Source organism: Pleurodeles waltl, chromosome 2_2 (genome assembly GCF_031143425.1).
Source record: "Pleurodeles waltl isolate 20211129_DDA chromosome 2_2, aPleWal1.hap1.20221129, whole genome shotgun sequence".
Taxonomy (NCBI): Eukaryota; Metazoa; Chordata; class Amphibia; order Caudata; family Salamandridae; genus Pleurodeles; species Pleurodeles waltl.
In genome coordinates this window covers 184407837-184425640 of record NC_090439.1, presented here as the reverse complement: position 1 = coordinate 184425640, position 17804 = coordinate 184407837, and positions in this window count along the sequence as shown.

Below are 17804 nucleotides of genomic sequence, written 5' to 3'. Positions count from 1 at the left end.
GCTAACAGGGCGCACCTGGAATTTCTTACAGCCATAAATAGACCGTTCTCCCTCAGCCACTTGTCACAAGCGGTCCAAGGAGAGGACGAAGTAGGCGCCACGGCGAGCGTCCCCTTTGATGTAGTGAGTGGCATACCGGATCACAGGCAGCACAGATAAGCCCTTATTGCTTTTAATCTTACTTTTTTTGTCTATAGTCACTTCGGTTTCTCTTAACCAGTATTTTTCTACCAGCAATAGTGGGTTCCTAATGGGAACTTGCTTTCCCCCCCCTAATGCTCCCTCAGTATCTATTCTGCCTACATCTGTTCCTCTCCTCACTTCGTCTTTATGTTCATCTCTATCCCTTAGTGTGTGACTATAAGGGGACACTCCCCCTCCTGGATACCAGAGGCTAGCTGCCTCTAAGAAAAGGGTAAGAACTATAATTCCCTGCAGTGATAGGACTGTCCACTTGTGTAGATATACCCACTCAGTCACTCCACGCATGTATTTTACCTTTTTTGAACATATGTGTTTCGTGCATGAATGCATCCCCTTGACACGTGTGTAGTTGGTTGGTTTTGCAGTGCTGTGTGCCACCAGAGTGCTAATTAATTGTTTTTCTCCCCATAGGCCGCCTCAAGGTAATTCCTTGGGTAATGTAGATCATTCATTTTTCATTTTCTCACTCTTTGATTTCCCCATAGAGTATTTTCCTCCAACGTGAGACGTAGGGATCCTAGGCCCTGATGAATGCCCCGAGACCTTCATTGGCTCACTTTTGAGGGCAGAAACATGTTGGCTAGTAATTAGTTAGGTGACCCTGTGAGTCCTTGTCCTCACAGAGGTGTCCCAACCCCCCTTTTTAACTACACCAGTCAGACACCACCATTAAATTTGTTGCTCTTCACAGGTGTCTGCTTAGGTGTTTTTAGTTTTTCAGTAGATTAGCTGGATCCCGATCTTTCCAGAAACAAGTTTATTTACGCACTCCCTCCTGTTCCTTTAACAGTGAGGTTGAGTCCGCCCAGGTGGCACTGTCCTACCTGGGTGGGTCTAGGTGGTCAAATGATGAAGCATGACACTATATAGTGTGTGAGACCACCTAGTCCGTAAAAGGAAATCCCTTTCTTCCCACCCCTCGCTGTTCCACTCGGTAATTTCCAACTGACATTCCACTGACTTTACCCTTCCAAATAGGAATACATACAACCCAGGGCTACGCTAATATCCGCGACGTCCGCTTTTAGAGAACCCCGTACTTTCGTGTGTATTTTATAAGTTAAGCCTGACTACTTTTGTGCCAAACTACCAGAGCACTGAGCACAGGTTAGTTTGGGGTTAGCTTGTCTTTCGCCCTGACTTGAAATGTCGTTTCTGAGTAGGGCCTCCCACCCAACCAGTAACGCAGTTCCCTACATGGTAAAAGCAGGGAAAATGATCTCTGATCATTATTTTAGATCATAGGCAGAGAAGACACACATTTGTATAGAGTAGCGAGCCCTGACACAGTGGCAATAGTGTCTGTGTAATTAGATACCTCATTGTGGGCATGGTCTTTACTAAATTGTTAACACATTCTAGATGATTTTCCAGTTACCAAATTAAACACCAAAAGATAATCTTTTTTAGTTCAATTAATTCTTGCTTATTTTGGATTTAAAAAAAAACATGAAACGAAGCAAAGCAGTCAAATAATAGACAGAGTAGGGTATTCATAAACAGAGCATTCACTTAGCAAGTACAATAAGTGAAATTAATCGGATACATTGCTTGAAATGCAGAAATATAACTCCTAGAATGTGATACAGTACATCAAGCTCCAAAGAAAGAAGCGTTGCTACAGCATATGGTACATATGGAAGATGGAGCATTTTACCTAATTAAGTGCCTTACCCACACATCATATAGCAAAGTTTCTAAAAATGGGATGGAACAATTTTTCTACAAATATTAGAAACAAGGACTAAACAGCAATAAATAAACAAAATGTCCTTTGTAAATTCACTGATGCCCTCAATTGATAAGGATGCAAACCTGAAAATAAGAATACTCTGAATAACATCTCTATTAAAAAATTTCCATAAAGTATTCATATGGGAGCTAGTTATTCAGTATCCAAATAAGACTCCATAAAGGTTTGATTTTCCTATTTTAAGTCATCAATGAAACCTCTAGCCTTACTTCCTTTAAAATATGTTGCTGTTCCATCTACGATCAAATAGATTTCTAAGACTATGGTGGAATCTTGGGGGCATATTTAAGAGCCCCTAGCACCACCAGAGCGTCACTTTTCATAATGCTCTGGTGGCGCTAAGCACTGCTCTATATTTACTAGGAGGTGTAACGCCACTAAGTTGTGGTGTTATGCCTCCTTGTAAATTTGGGCCCGACTCAGTTTTCTGCGTCAGAGGGGCTTGCAATGGATGTTGCAGTGGGTGTTCTACCACAACACCCATTGCTTTTGATGCTGCCTCAGATTTACGAGCTGTCGTAAACCAGAGGCAGCGCCAAAAAGTTACACCGGGTGGCATTAGCAAGGCAAAACGAGGAGAAATGCTCTTATAGTTAGAAGAAGCAAAATGCCATGAACAATTGTTTACGTACAGGAAGGGACACCTCCCTGCACATAAACCGTCATTCAAAATGACGCTTTGGTACTTCTGTGTGTGCTGCATTTTGCAGCACACGTAGAAAGAAGTGCAAAATCGTTTATGTTCAGGAAGCGACACCTTCCTGCACATAAACAATCTATCCCCTCAACGCAGACATCCTTGCACTATGGTGCATGGATGCCTGCGTTGGTGCTAGGCAGCTTAATTCAGCACTAGGGTAGGGGGAAACGCATGGGTGTACCGTATTCCTCTAAATACGGCACACCTCTCTGTTTCTAAAGTGGAGCGGCGCTGCTATTTTTGGCCACTTTCACATAAATTTGAGCCTTGATTTTTAGGCTTACACCCAACAAAATAGAGTTTTAGGTCTGGAAATGTTTTATTTACATTAGCTATCCCGTTTGAATGATGCAGTACTTGAATGCCTACTAAGCTGTGTATAACATCATAATAAAGGGGAACCATGAGGGGGGCCACTTAAATGCCCAGTACTGTAATGGCTTAAGTGTCTTGGCTTTAAAAATTTGGTCTTATCTAGCTCATTTATTTTAGTTCACCTCCAGAATTCAGATACACAGAGTGTAGCAGTATAGCATTTATCTCAAAATATTTTAAGAAGAATAGAAAAGACCCAGTCTCAATTAGATATATCAAAAGGTGCCAAGCCTGTGGTCCCTGCAAAAAGAACCAGTTTGGCTTTGCACCTTTCTGACCACCGTCCCATTAAACCAAGATAATCAACTTTATCAATCAGAGATATTGGCATCAGAAAGAATATAAATGCTGAATAAAGCTTCAAGGGGATCCCTAGTAGCCGATCCATTACGTTTAGCGGTTTTTATCACCAAACTGCGTTACCCTACAAGCATGGCAAAAATTAAATAATGCTATTAGCATTGAATAAGATCAAGGCCCTAATGTCCGCAATGAGTTGTAAGAAGTGAACACTGACATGTTATGCAACAGAAGAACTACAGGTCATAAACACTGTACTACACAAGACAGATGTTTTCCAATGAGGAGATTTCCACTGTTGATTTAAACAGTCGTATTGAGGTGCACAAGATACAGTGAATCTCTGGCAATAACCAGCCAATTGACCGGCTCTCAGAGTTCTAGATTTACATGCATCACTCACAGAACTGCAAAACATAGCAATGCACAATCCCACAGTATATATTACACCCTTTTTGAAAACAATGACCAAAATCTTAGGTTGGAAAAAATAGCAAAAAATATATATTTCATAAAGAAACAGAGAACAAAGCCAAATACATTTTAAGCACAAATATGATCATCAGATTTCCGTGCCATTTTAACCTGAGCAAAATTACCACAGATCCATCAGAACCCTTTTGCCTAGCTCCCTTTCTTCTGTCAGGAACTACCATGGCTCCACCACATCCCCTTTCTCATATTTGACGCTCAAATCACTACACAACATGACTTTACCCACAGTGCACCTCCTTCCATCACTGAACTGAACCATGTTTCTGCCAACTTTAATCACCTCCTTAGGAAAGGACCACTTAGAACTTCCTTTCTTACATCTTGACCTCGCACACATCCGTTCCAGATTCCCTTCCTTAAACTTCCTTGGCTTCTTCTTCAGCTAATAATTATGCTTTAGGGCATACTGATCCTGAAAACTTCCTACCCTTACACTCAACGCATGTTTGTCCAAATCAGAACAATTCTCTCTTTCCAACCATGCAGGAAGCACCATGGCGCAAGCCACCCTCCCTATCAACAAAATTATATTTCACCAGTAGCTAAATAAGGTGTGATGATTATTTAGCTCCATATCATGTTTTTCACTTCTTGTCTCCAACATACCCAACCACTTGTAGTGAGCTGGATACACTCACCCAACACCTGGTTTAAACACTCAACAAAACCATTTGTGAGTTGTCTGATTCCTTCTTTCTCAAGAAAAGATTCAAATTCTTTGGAAATAAATTGTAGAGTGTTATCCAGCACAACTTCTGCAGGACAACATTCTCTACTAGAAAGGTATCCACAGAAAGAAATAACCTTGGAAGATTTAAAATCATACATAAAAGCAACTTCAGGCCATTTGGAGTAATAATTCATCATTACAATAGCAAACCTAGTTTCCAGATCCAGACAGTCAATATCAAAGGCCACCTTCTCCCACGCTGTCTTTGGAAATTCTACAGACACAATGGGGGCCTCAACTACTGTGTCTGTTTAGCCGCTGCACATGCAAGGCACACAATTCTGAGCACATTTATTAAACTAATTTAAAACGAGCTCCTCACACATACTTCCTAAAGAGCAGTACTACCCCCCAACACCCTAATGCATCTTTTTCAATAGTGGGGTATGGGATTTCGGCACAATTCAATGCTTGCAAAGCAAATGTCACCACTCTTTCACATACCTCACTCTGTTGCACTGCTCCCAAACCATAAGCACAGGCATCAGTCGTTGCAGTGGTTTTGCCTTGGGAATATCAAAAGGCTTTAATGCCACTGCCATATTAATAGATTTCTTGATAATCTCAGACACTTGTTGATATTTAGTAGACCACAGAAACTGCATACCCTTGTTAGAAAAATGTTTTATTAACTTGGAGTAATATTCCTATATAACCAGGAAGGACTGTAATTGTTTCCTCTCAACAGCTTCCAGGAGTTTCAATTTGGGTTTCATCCCTTCCCAAGACAAGGTGTGACTCAAATAGTCCATTTCATATACCCCAAACTTGCATTTATTCACTCTAATTTGGGAGTCCATCATGTTTCATTCTATACAACACACTCTCCAAGATGGCATCATGTTGAATGATGTCTAAACCCCACACCAATATGCCATCCTGGAAACATAGGACGTTGTTTAATCCACTCAAAACACCTTGCATTATTCTCTGAAACATGGCTGATGCTGAAGCCAACCTGAATGGCATATGCACAAATTGATAAGTGCCATGTAGGGTTATGAATGCAGTTAGGTGTTCTGAATCAGGATGAAGCCATACCTGATGATAAGCATTTGACACATTCAATGTGGTGAAATTCGTGGCTTCCCTCATATTCATCATCATCTCATCAATTCAGGGCTTTGAATGATGATCAATCCAAATAATATTGTTGAAATCTCTGAGATTCACATACTTGAGTAATTTACCTTTACTCTTTCTCACTAAAACCACAGGATTTGACCACTCAAAAGATCTTATTGGTTCATCACTCCACAGTCATGCAATCTGTCTAGTTCCTTGTTGAGCTGATGCTGCAACGCTGAGAGCACAGTGCAATCTTTGTGAACCTTTGGTGCAGCACCCTCTTTTAAGGTGATGCGGTGTTCACATTTTCCCAAACATCCTAGTTCCCATATAAACAATTTGGGAAATCTCATACTCCATTTCATAATTTGACTGTGATCTGTAAGTACCTGTTCAGAATGATTTGGGTTTTCAACCATTCCTAAAACACGTTGCTCCCTCCAACTATGAAGAGTCTTCCCTTTCTTTCCCACATAAACCTTTCTGGTGGCACACTTGTTTTTTAATCTCCATTGGGGTCTTAAAGTACCCCAAGACAGGTAATTTACAGTTACGCCACAATACCCTTCAAGTTCCACATCAGCCGGTATTAAATCACAATGACCTAAAACTTCCCAGAACGACTAGTCTATCAGTGGGTAAGGTGAACATGAACCTACCCAAGTAAGTATTTGCCTTCCATTCATTTTCACTACACAGTTTGGTGGAGAAAAGTCCATCCACTTTTCCCCAGGACTTTAAACATAGCACAACCAAAACTTCCACCTCATTATCCTCCATACTCACTGTATCATCTGTTTCCCAACCAAATTCACACTCTAATCAGCTTCCTGTATGCTATTCTACCCATCCTACAAACCCTGAAGAAATGTCCCACCTTCCTACATATGTAACATCTAACTCTGGTGGCAGGATAGGACCTAGACTCGACTCTGCCATGTACTTCATACTGCTTCACCTAAAGCACTGTCAATTTCTTTCTCAACTCATGTTGTTGTTTAATTGGGAATACAGTTTTTTTCATATGTTTCAGATGTGAGATTTAATTAATGCTCTGACATAATTAAGAGTGTACTAACCTGCCTTTAGTTTAATCACTGTTGAATTCTTTAAAATAACGTGAAATGTTCTCTATACATCATGCAATGTCAATGTTTTTTTCCCCTTTTCCAAGGAAGGATCCTGCAACCCCCCCAAATAAATCTGGATTTTCATTTTATTGGTTAAATTCATCAACTGATCCCTAATGATCTCTTCTTGCAAATCCTTAAACTTACACAAGGATGCTAGTTCTAAGCACAGCTACATATTGTTCGATTATTTCACCTGGTGACTTGAGCTTGTGGAACAAAATCTATCCCTTATGACCACTATACTCACTTTCTTGCCATAGTTCTCCCTTAATGCTTTCATCACGGTCACATACTCATCACATGACTCATCAGCATCAGAATCCCACCTTTGCGTTCTCACTATTGTTCACTGGTACCAGTAGTGTTTTCAATGACTTCCTGCCCTCTACCCCAACCGTGTTTAACTATTGCTAATTTACTTTTGACAATAAAAGACATCCCCCCCCCCCAATTGCCTCGAGATACGTCTCAAAAGACTCCTTCCACTCTTCCTAAGCCATTGATGGAAGACCCAGATTTTGCAAAAGTATAGGGGGAGTGGAAATATTTTGCATATCCATGTCTTCACAACATTTTTAAAAGTACCTATACAGTTTGGAAAAACACAGGAGTAAACGGAAAGACCCCCTAAAATAACAAGAGTAGTTATCGTTGTTTGGTTAGAAACAATAAAAGTAGTCACCATTGTCATGCAGCACTGGTCTGAATAGTTGGTCTTGAAGATTTCTTCACCAGAAATTAATGCTTCTCCAGGTACCTTGTAGGAGATAAGTGCAACACTTCCCAGCCATCTATAGAAGATCTGTTAATGTGCAACACCCGAGTGACACTGGTTAAAAGTACCTTCTTTTTTTTTCAAAACTCAGATGATAGCCTTATACCCGTTAATTTCACAGGCTCAGTCCTCTTTCTACGACCAAATATAAATTTGATGCAACTCTTGTCCACAGCAAAGGCAACATTTAGGGGTCCGCAAAGTGACTTACATTTTTTGCGTTAGTCCTTCGTCTCCCCCTATAGCCTCATTGCAAATTTTTTAAATGAGGAGATTCCACTGTTGATTTAAATAGTTTTATTGAGGAGCACAAGAATCACACTACGACCCCCGGCAGTAACTGTCCAACTGATCCGCTCCCAGAGTTCTATAATAACATGCATCACTCACAAACCAGCAGAACATAACAATAAATAATCCCACTGGATGTAACGGGAAGGCTGGCACTGAAGTGGGCCTCTCGCTTACAGAAGTGATTTCCATTACTCCCGGTCCCTCATTTCTGAACCAAGGGTTCCTGGTTGTGCAGTCGAGAAGTGACAACACCACATATTGTAAATTTAAAAAATACCACAAGTGATGCTTCTCTCACAAGCCCTAACACCTTGATGGGATAGATAAAGATCGGGATTGAGAGAACCTGCTGTAAAGAACCGAGTAAATAGGGTAAAGCCATTAGGCAATGACTCTGCCAGACGCCTGTCAATCTCCAGAGGCATTTGACTTGTATTTCCATTAAGTCGTCAGAAAAGTAAAGAATCCAGGTCACTGTGCCCTCATAACAACAAAGCAAGCATAGACCCACAGATGTCATTTGTAATGCATGGATCATTCCTGAGGTATGATAAACCTTCTTTGAGCCCTTTACCACCGGAAGCACTAAACTGGAGCACAAACATGGGCTCTCCTCTGCTCTGTGTAGACGTTTCGTCAAGTACACAAAGTGTGGGTTCTGCTGCTTGGGAAAGGTGATCATCTAAACCAGCAGCAGGTTTGTTGTTGACTTCCCTAGCATTGCAATATCCTAATGTTTGACAGAGTGACTGAGATATTGTTTTTATGAGCTTGGTAACTTGAATTGCCGTGAAACATCCAACAATTCCATTTGCCTGTGCTTGCTTTTTTCCTTGTGAACACAGGGGAGTAATTTTCCTGTGATGAAAGCCTATGTACACTTTTCTATAAAAAATAAGGCCATTATTGTTTTTGTGAGATGTGAGTTAAGGGTCACATCTTCTGGAAAACTGTAGCACTCTTCCATGGCAAAAAGAATTAGTGCCTTGGTGGAACTGAAAATTTTAATGTCAATGGCAAGCTCTTCTATGATGTGACCTGTGACATTTCCAGAGTCAAAAGAGGTTGGCTTGTTGAGACTTTCACACACAAAGAGTGCTTAACAATTTGTCAAAGAGTTCATACAGGACAGAGAACCAGACTTTCTGGCATAATGTCCTTTGGGAGGCCAAAATCCCTTTGTGACTAGGAAGAGACATTATTTTGGTTAGACGGCATAAGTTGGTGTAATCTACGGAGTATAAACATAATGCCAGATATTGGGCCATTACACAGCTTTCTATAAACGAGATGTCCGTTCGGGGAAAGCAACAATTGCAGGAGCACGGCAACTGACTCTTGGCAACAACATAATCAACCCAAATGAGAGCAGCATTTCTTTAATGGGGGGCACAGATAAAATAACTTGAAAAGTAACATTGTGCGTTAAACTTTTCACCCAAGTGGCCCATTTGGAAACATTTGGCCATGAGATATATCTTTTTTTAGTATCACTTTTTTTAGGTTTAGGTTACACAAAGGAAGAGCCATAGAGAGTGATGTTACTATACATACAATACCAACTTCCTCTTCCTGGACTGAAGGCACCCAGAGTCTGGCAAGTTTTCAGATTGCTATGTGAGACATTTTCATAATTTCAGTGTAATTATGAATACCATTCGACAACTATGAATGGCACTTTCTCACGAGCAAAATCAAGCAATGAAGCCAAGGGAAACATATATACATTTTTAGAAATTACACCCATTTGAGCAACGAGAACTGTGGGGGCTGGCAGGGCACCCTGCTCTGCATCTTCCCACCTGCGCTCCGCATGGCAGGAGGAACATGGCATTTACCCCTGCCCACTGAAAACCATGCCGCTTTTGATACCATGGATTGAGCAGTGGGTGCTTTCATACGCTAAGTAGGCGGATGTGTGGTTTTGTGTTTAGGTCTTCAATTCTCTGGTTTACTTGGCTGGCATAGGAGTTTCTGTGATAGTGGGATGTATATTTCTTGTAATATGACCAGAATCCTATACCTTCTGTTGTACACCAGTTGCACCTTGTGGCCTTTGAGCAACAGTATGTAGGAGGCTGGACTGGCTTGTAGTGAGTACCAAGGGGTACTTGCACCTTGCACCAGGCCCAGTTATCCCTTATTAGTGTATAGGGTGTCTAGCAGCTTAGGCTGATAGATAATGGTAGCTTAGCAGAGCGGCTTAGGCTGAACTAGGAGACGTGTGAAGCTACTACAGTACCACAAGTGTCACTTGCACAATATCATAAGAAAACACAATACACAGATATACTAAAAATAAAGGTACTTTATTTTTATGACAATATGCCAAAGTATCTCAGTGAGTACCCTCAGTGAGAGGATAGGAAATATACACAATATATATATACACAATAGCAAAAATATGCAGTATAGTCTTAGAAAACAGTGCAAACAATGTATAGTTACAATAGGATGCAATGGGGAAACATAGGGATAGGGGCAACACAAACCATATACTCCAAAAGTGGAATGCGAACCACGAATGGACCCCAAACCTATGTGACCTTGTAGAGGGTCGCTGGGACTATTAGAAAATAGTGAAAGTTAGAAAAATAACCCTCCCCAAGACCCTGAAAAGTGAGTGCAAAGTGCACTAAAGTTCCCCTAAGGACAAAGAAGTCGTGTTAGAGGAATAATGCAGGAAAGACACAAACCAGCAATGCAACAACTGTGGATTTCCAATCTAGGGTACCTGTGGAACAAGGGGACCAAGTCCAAAAGTCACAAGCAAGTCGGAGATGGGCAGATGCCCAGGAAATGCCAGCTGCGGGTGCAAAGAAGCTTCTACTGGACAGAAGAAGCTGAGGTTTCTGCAGGAACGAAAAGGGCTAGAGACTTCCCCTTTGGTGGACGGATCCCTCTCGCCGTGGAGAGTCGTGCAGAAGTGTTTTCCCGCCGAAAGAACGCCAACAAGCCTTGCTAGCTGCAAATCGTGCGGTTAGCGTTTTTGGACGCTGCTGAGGCCCAGGAGGGACCAGGAGGTCGCAAATTGGACCAGCAGAGAGAGGGGACGTTGAGCAAGACAAGGAGCCCTCTCTGAAGCCGGTAGCACCCGGAGAAGTGCCAGAAACAGGCACTACGAGGATGCGTGAAACGGCGCTCGCCGAAGTTGCACAAAGGAGTCCCACGTCGCCGGAGACCAACTTAGAAAGTCGTGCAATGCAGGTTAGAGTGCCGTGGACCCAGGCTTGGCTGTGCACAAAGGATTTCCGCCGGAAGTGCACAGGGGCCGGAGTAGCTGCAAAAGTCGCGGTTCCCAGCAATGCAGCCCAGCGAGGTGAGGCAAGGACTTACCTCCACCAAACTTGGACTGAAGAGTCACTGGACTGTGGGGGTCACTTGGACAGAGTTGCTGGATTCGAGGGACCTCGCTCGTCGTGCTGAGAGGAGACCCAAGGGACCGGTAATGCAGCTTTTTGGTGCCTGCGGTTGCAGGGGGAAGATTCCGTCGACCCACGGGAGATTTCTTCGGAGCTTCTGGTGCAGAGAGGAGGCAGACTACCCCCACAGCATGCACAAGCAGGAAAACAGTCGAGAAGGCGGCAGGATCAGCGTTACAGAGTTGCAGTAGTCGTCTTTGCTACTATGTTGCAGGTTTGCAGGCTTCCAGCGCGGTCAGCAGTCGATTCCTTATCAGAAGGTGAAGAGAGAGATGCAGAGGAACTCGGCTGAGCTCATGCATTCGTTATCTAAAGTTTCCCCAGAGACAGAGACCCTAAATAGCCAGAAAAGAGGGTTTGGCTACCTAGGAGAGAGGATAGGCTAGCAACACCTGAAGGAGCCTATCACAAGGAGTCTCTGACGTCACCTGGTGGCACTGGCCACTCAGAGCAGTCCAGTGTGCCAGCAGCACCTCTGTTTCCAAGATGGCAGAGGTCTGGAGCACACTGTAGGAGCTCTGGACACCTCCCAGGGGAGGTGCAGGTCAGGGGAGTGGTCACTCCCCTTTCCTTTGTCCAGTTTCGCGCCAGAGCAGGGCTAAGGGGTCCCCTGAACCGGTGTAGACTGGCTTATGCAGAATTGGGCACATCTGTGCCCAACAAAGCATTTCCAGAGGCTGGGGGAGGCTACTCCTCCCCTGCCTTCACACCATTTTCCAAAGGGAGAGGGTGTCACACCCTCTCTCAGAGGAAGTTCTTTGTTCTGCCATCCTGGGCCAGGCCTGGCTGGACCCCAGGAGGGCAGATGCCTGTCTGAGGGGTTGGCAGCAGCAGCAGCTGCAGTGAAACCCCAGGAAGGGCAGTTTGGCAGTACCAGGGTCTGTGCTACAGACCACTGGGATCATGGGATTGTGCCAACTATGCCAGGGTGGCATAGAGGGGGCAATTCCATGGTCATAGACATGTTACATGGCCATATTCGGAGTTACCATTGTGAAGCTACATATAGGTAGTGACCTATATGTAGTGCACGCGTGTAATGGTGTCCCCGCACTCACAAAGTTCAGGGAATTGGCTCTGAACAATGTGGGGGCACCTTGGCTAGTGCCAGGGTGCCCTCACACTAAGTAACTTTGCACCTAACCTTTACTAGGTAAAGGTTAGACATATAGGTGACTTATAAGTTACTTAAGTGCAGTGTAAAATGGCTGTGAAATAACGTGGACGTTATTTCACTCAGGCTGCAGTGGCAGGCCTGTGTAAGAATTGTCAGAGCTCCCTATGGGTGGCAAAAGAAATGCTGCAGCCCATAGGGATCTCCTGGAACCCCAATACCCTGGGTACCTCAGTACCATATACTAGGGAATTATAAGGGTGTTCCAGTAAGCCAATGTAAATTGGTAAAAATGGTCACTAGCCTGTTAGTGACAATTTGGAAAGAAATGAGAGAGCATAACCACTGAGGTTCTGGTTAGCAGAGCCTCAGTGAGACAGTTAGGCACCACACAGGGAACACATACATATAGGCCACAACCTTATGAGCACTGGGGTCCTGACTAGCAGGGTCCCAGTGACACATAACAAACATACTGAAAACATAGGGTTTTCACTATGAGCACTGGGCCCTGGCTAGCAGGATACCAGTGAGACAGTGAAAACACCCTGACATACACTCACAAACAGGCCAAAAGTGGGGGTAACAAGGCTAGAAAGAGGCTACTTTCTCACACAGTACAAAGAGTCTAGCTAACAAAGTGAGGAAAACTATACGGTTTTATCGCACTTCAGGACATGGTTCATTTGTGTGAAAATCTCTGGCTTTCAGCAATGCGAGAAGATGACCGAAAATGCGTTATTTAACGCAAGGTGCATGGCACTTAGAAGGGCTGGACACCTTCCCTCTGCTTTTTCCAGCCCTTGATCATTTAGATTTGGGATTTGGAGGGAAAGCATCACTGTTGATTTGGCTGCAATCTCTGCAGCGTTATCCACCTTTAGGATTTAGAATCTTTCAGTTATTTTGAAATTTGAGTATGTTCAGTGCTGTTATTTGCAAAAGATTTGTGTTGGCAGGTACAACTATATTTGTGGTATTATTTTTCATTTTGCTTGTTGCTGATGGCTTAGAGTTTAATTTAGTAAGAGTGCAAGCAGGCCCACATGATATTAACGTATAATCGGCATTTTTGGGCGGTGGAGGCCTGAAGTTAATAATATTTCCTCATTTTCCTTGTGCTTTTGTGCATTGTATTCAGATTTTATTTTCATACTATGGTGTGTTTTATATTTTACGGGTTAGGGCCTAATTACGAGCTTCGTAGGATATTATGAATCTTCAAACTAGTGGGAACTGTTGCGTGAAACAAGTGATAGATAGCTGCAATGGCCCCAAGCCCTGCTGCACCTGCCATTTGAATGTGATTTGATATCTAATATTAGCCATCAGGCAGACAGAATCAGGGTTTACTGTCATCTTTTGTTTCTTCTTCTTCAGGACTGGCACCCCAGGCTTGTGTGGTTAACATGCGTTTTCTGTCCAAACATGCCATACATATTTTTAACTTACTGGCAAATTCCAAGGTGGATGTTCTGTTTTAACAGAATCCAGGCTCAATAGTTCATCTAATCAAGATATTGCAGTAGCTATTCCGCTGGGTTGGTTTATTCTCTGCAAAAATCAGAGAACAGGTCCAGCGGTGGAACTCTAACATTATTTATTACAGCGTTCCATTTTCCAGCTGGCCAATCTGAGAGAGACAGAAAGTTCAGGCTTTTGTATTTCCTACGACCCCATAAGTCTTTCTCAGGAGTTCTTATCTAATGCCCGTTTCCCCCTCCTCCCCGCGATATGTTCCTGAGTTCTTAAATTCTTCTGATAAGGCAATTTCGCTAGTTTGTCTTCAATACTCACATTTTTAGCTTTTGTGTGATTTTAATCTCCGTACTTATGATGGAAATGACAAATTGGTACAATTTTGGTTAGATATATTAATGTATTTTAATTTGTATCAGCATGTGGCAGCCCTAACACACCAGGAGGTCATTGCTTAATGCAGACACCCCTTTGGAGTTGATTTGGTCAGTCAACTGCTTAATTACATTTAGTTGGCAATTTACAGAGAAGCCTTTCAGGGATAATTTTGGGCAAAAACAAGATATTTTGCACTTGAAATAAAGTTGATCTTAATGTGCTTCCCATAGCGCTATTAGAATCAGACTCTGTTCCCAATCTCTTGAGGATCATAGATAGGATTATTTGCCATGGATTAGGTTGAGGGGGTGACTCGATGTCTCCCTTTGGACAGCTCTGGGACACTCCGTGGAGTAGCCATGGCTCTTTACAATTCTATTCATTGATTTATATTAATGTATTCGATTTTTGCCTGCCCCCCGTCTACCACAGGGGCCCGATGAGCCTTGCAGAGACAACAGGCATTTTTATATTAATTTATTTGACTTTTACCTGCCTCCCCGTCTTGCCGTGAGGGCCACATGGGTCTTAGCATGTCAGCAGGTATTTGTATTTTAATTTATTTGATTTTTGCCTGTCTCCCAGAAATGTCCGATGTGCTCTGGATGTACACCATTTATTTTTATATTAATGTAATTAATTATTCTTCATCTCCCTGCCCCCCCAAAATGCCACATAAGCTCTGGATGGGCAACTCTTGTTTTTATTAATTTAATAGATTATTATAATAGTGTAATAATGATGGTGATGTTATGTATTGCACGGACACGAATTAGCAAATTTCTCTCTTTTTCTTATTTTTCATTAGTTACAGATGCTCATGAGATTACTGAAAGAGAGAGAAAGGGATGTATGTGAACTAGCTGACACATAAATCCAGAGACTTCTCTCCTGAATGCTTCTGTTTGTGCTGCTGACCCACACAACAATTGAAGACGGTCCCAATGAAGGAGGTTCCTTCTAAGTGGATAGTGAGGAGAACAAGAAGTTTGGCATCTAGTTCTCATCCTTTTTCTTGCATTGTGACATACATGCCTCACCCTCCACTGGGCAGGAAGAGTCTGGTAGGAGTATCATGCCTGTATTAACAACAGTACCATCACCATCCAAATGGAAGCCTATGTCTTAGTGCTGCAGTGTCTGTAATCATAGCTGAGAGCAGAGAGTCTGAAATTGATTTTTCCCAGCAGCAAACCAAATCTTCTTCACAGAAAGCTCAACAGCACCAAAGTCCTCTACACCATATCCTCCGGAGGCAGGCACGTAACTGGAAATAGAGCCTGCTGCTGATAAGATGTTGTTTTGACTGCTCTTCTATTGGACACATTGCCTTCATATTCTCCTGCAAGAAGAAGAAAAAGCACTCATTCATCTCCTCCAAACCCCCCTATTGATGATCTTGACATGAATTGTGCCTGATGAAACCCACAAAGAGAGACAAGGGAAAAGGAAGGTTCCTGAAAGCCTTGGAAGGGAGGAAAATGATGATCCAGTGATTGCTTGTGTGGAGAGTAACACAGAGGCAGTACGAATCACCTCTATTCAGCTAGTTCTGAGTCATGTAGAGTTACAAACCTCACCTGCTTCCATCTCTTCAAGAACCCTAAAACCTGCAGCAATCACCAAAGCCCCATAGCCAATCCCCGAGAAAGGTAAACACAACTATCTAGCTCCACCACAAGAAGTTCTTCAGACATTGGCTCAATAACAAAACTCTCCTCCTCAGCATGGGACTCTATACAGTTAGGGGTATATTTACTAACGTCAAGAAATACGTAATACACTGTTCCAAATAACGTACGAAAACTAGTGGTGGGGGTCCTAAATTCTAGGAGCAAGAAACCTCACACATCCGTAGGATGTCATGCTTCATCATCGGAGCTGCTCCTCGTCAGACCGGCGCTGCAATGTCGGACGGGCACCTCCCCTAGTGGGGGGGCTCTTTGCCGGAGATCTTTTTCAATGGTGGTGCCGTGCCCCCAAAGGTAAATAAGTGAAGAGGAGAACGGAAAAAATTGAGGTTAAAATTGGCTCACAAGACTGCCACTGGGTCAAAAGTTTTATTAGACCAGATGGACGGTCAGGGCCAAGATTAAAAGATATATATAGTCATAAGAGTGAACCAGAGGTAATGCTCAATCAGTCTGTAAAGGATAGTCAAGGGGGGTATTGGGGATTTTCCAAAACCTACCCTATCATGGGTCAACATGTTTCGCATCCTGGTGGTCCATACGGATCCAGTGATGCTTCATCAGGACCTAGATGACTACGTGAATCTCCAGTTTATATGGGCCACATATGTTTCCTAATTCAAGTGTACAGGTTAACAAAAACCAGAGATTATCTGCGAGAAATAACCGTCACTTACATCAATATGAAACCACTAATTCCTAATTGTCGCCCTGTAAATCAAAATACACAGGTTAATCAAGGATAAGGGCGAGTCATAACCAAATTACTAGGTCAATAGACCACACATACATCTGGTGGGAAATGAAAACAAAGGTGCTATGCAGTGAGTGTCAAAAACCGTGAAAGAAGCACACGCATGCATATGCACATAGTACAGGCTTACCGTCCTAAATTTAGAGAACGAGCTCCCTAGAAACACATAGACCTATAATCCAGCGTAATTATCGTCTATGGAAAAAAACGTGAGAAAAATTAAACACAAAAGGTGGATTGCCAAGTAGGTATCCAGATAAGAAAAAAGAGTACGGTAGCAAGGAGATATATAGGTGTACTAGGAAATCCCTATTCGGATAATCACAGTAAAGTGCACCGAGTGGATGGTACCTACAGGTGCATAAATGGAGATATCAATGCGGTATGGAGAGGTTAACACTCTAAAACTACCATGTTTATGGCTTGCAATCAATCAATAGGACACGCTAAGACAGTAATGTGTATCCAATCATGCCCCAAGGTTAGCAACAAGTCCGGGAAAATGCCAGGAATAAGGTATACCCGGGGAAACAACAGATAATCAGGACTGGAGAAAAACAGGTGTGTTACACGAGCGTAGGGTCCCTATAGGGTGTGTAGGAAGTCCCGGAGGTGTCCAATGGATCGCCATGATAACTAATTAAAAAGCTCATGGTTAATTCAGTCACACAAAAATATATTTAGTAGCAGGGGATAAGAGTAAAATTACATGGAGTTAAGTCAATCCTTCATTACGAGGTAGGTTCCAAAATAGGGGGCCCTGGTTCAACGATAAACAAAGTCTAATCAAAAGTAGAGACAGCCCTTCGTTCCGAAGTGGGTCCCGTAATCGGGGGCCCAGACTGTCTGAAATGCGGGAGGTAATGCACTTACTTGATAAATACGACGCTGACGGGCGGAGAACCTACCCAGGTCCGTGGTTCCTGCACAGTGCAAGGAACGCTGTCAGGGTCGGTAAAAAACCCAGCGTCCCGGAAACACCGCATGCGTGTTTCCGGTGACGTGAGAGTCAGGCAACCAGGCAGAGCCCGTGTAATGGGCTCGAAGTGATGGAGAGTGAGGAAAGACTCTACCTCGAATCTATCAAAGCCTACAACAGGGGAACAGAAGGCGAACCAAAAAAATAATGAGGAAACTGA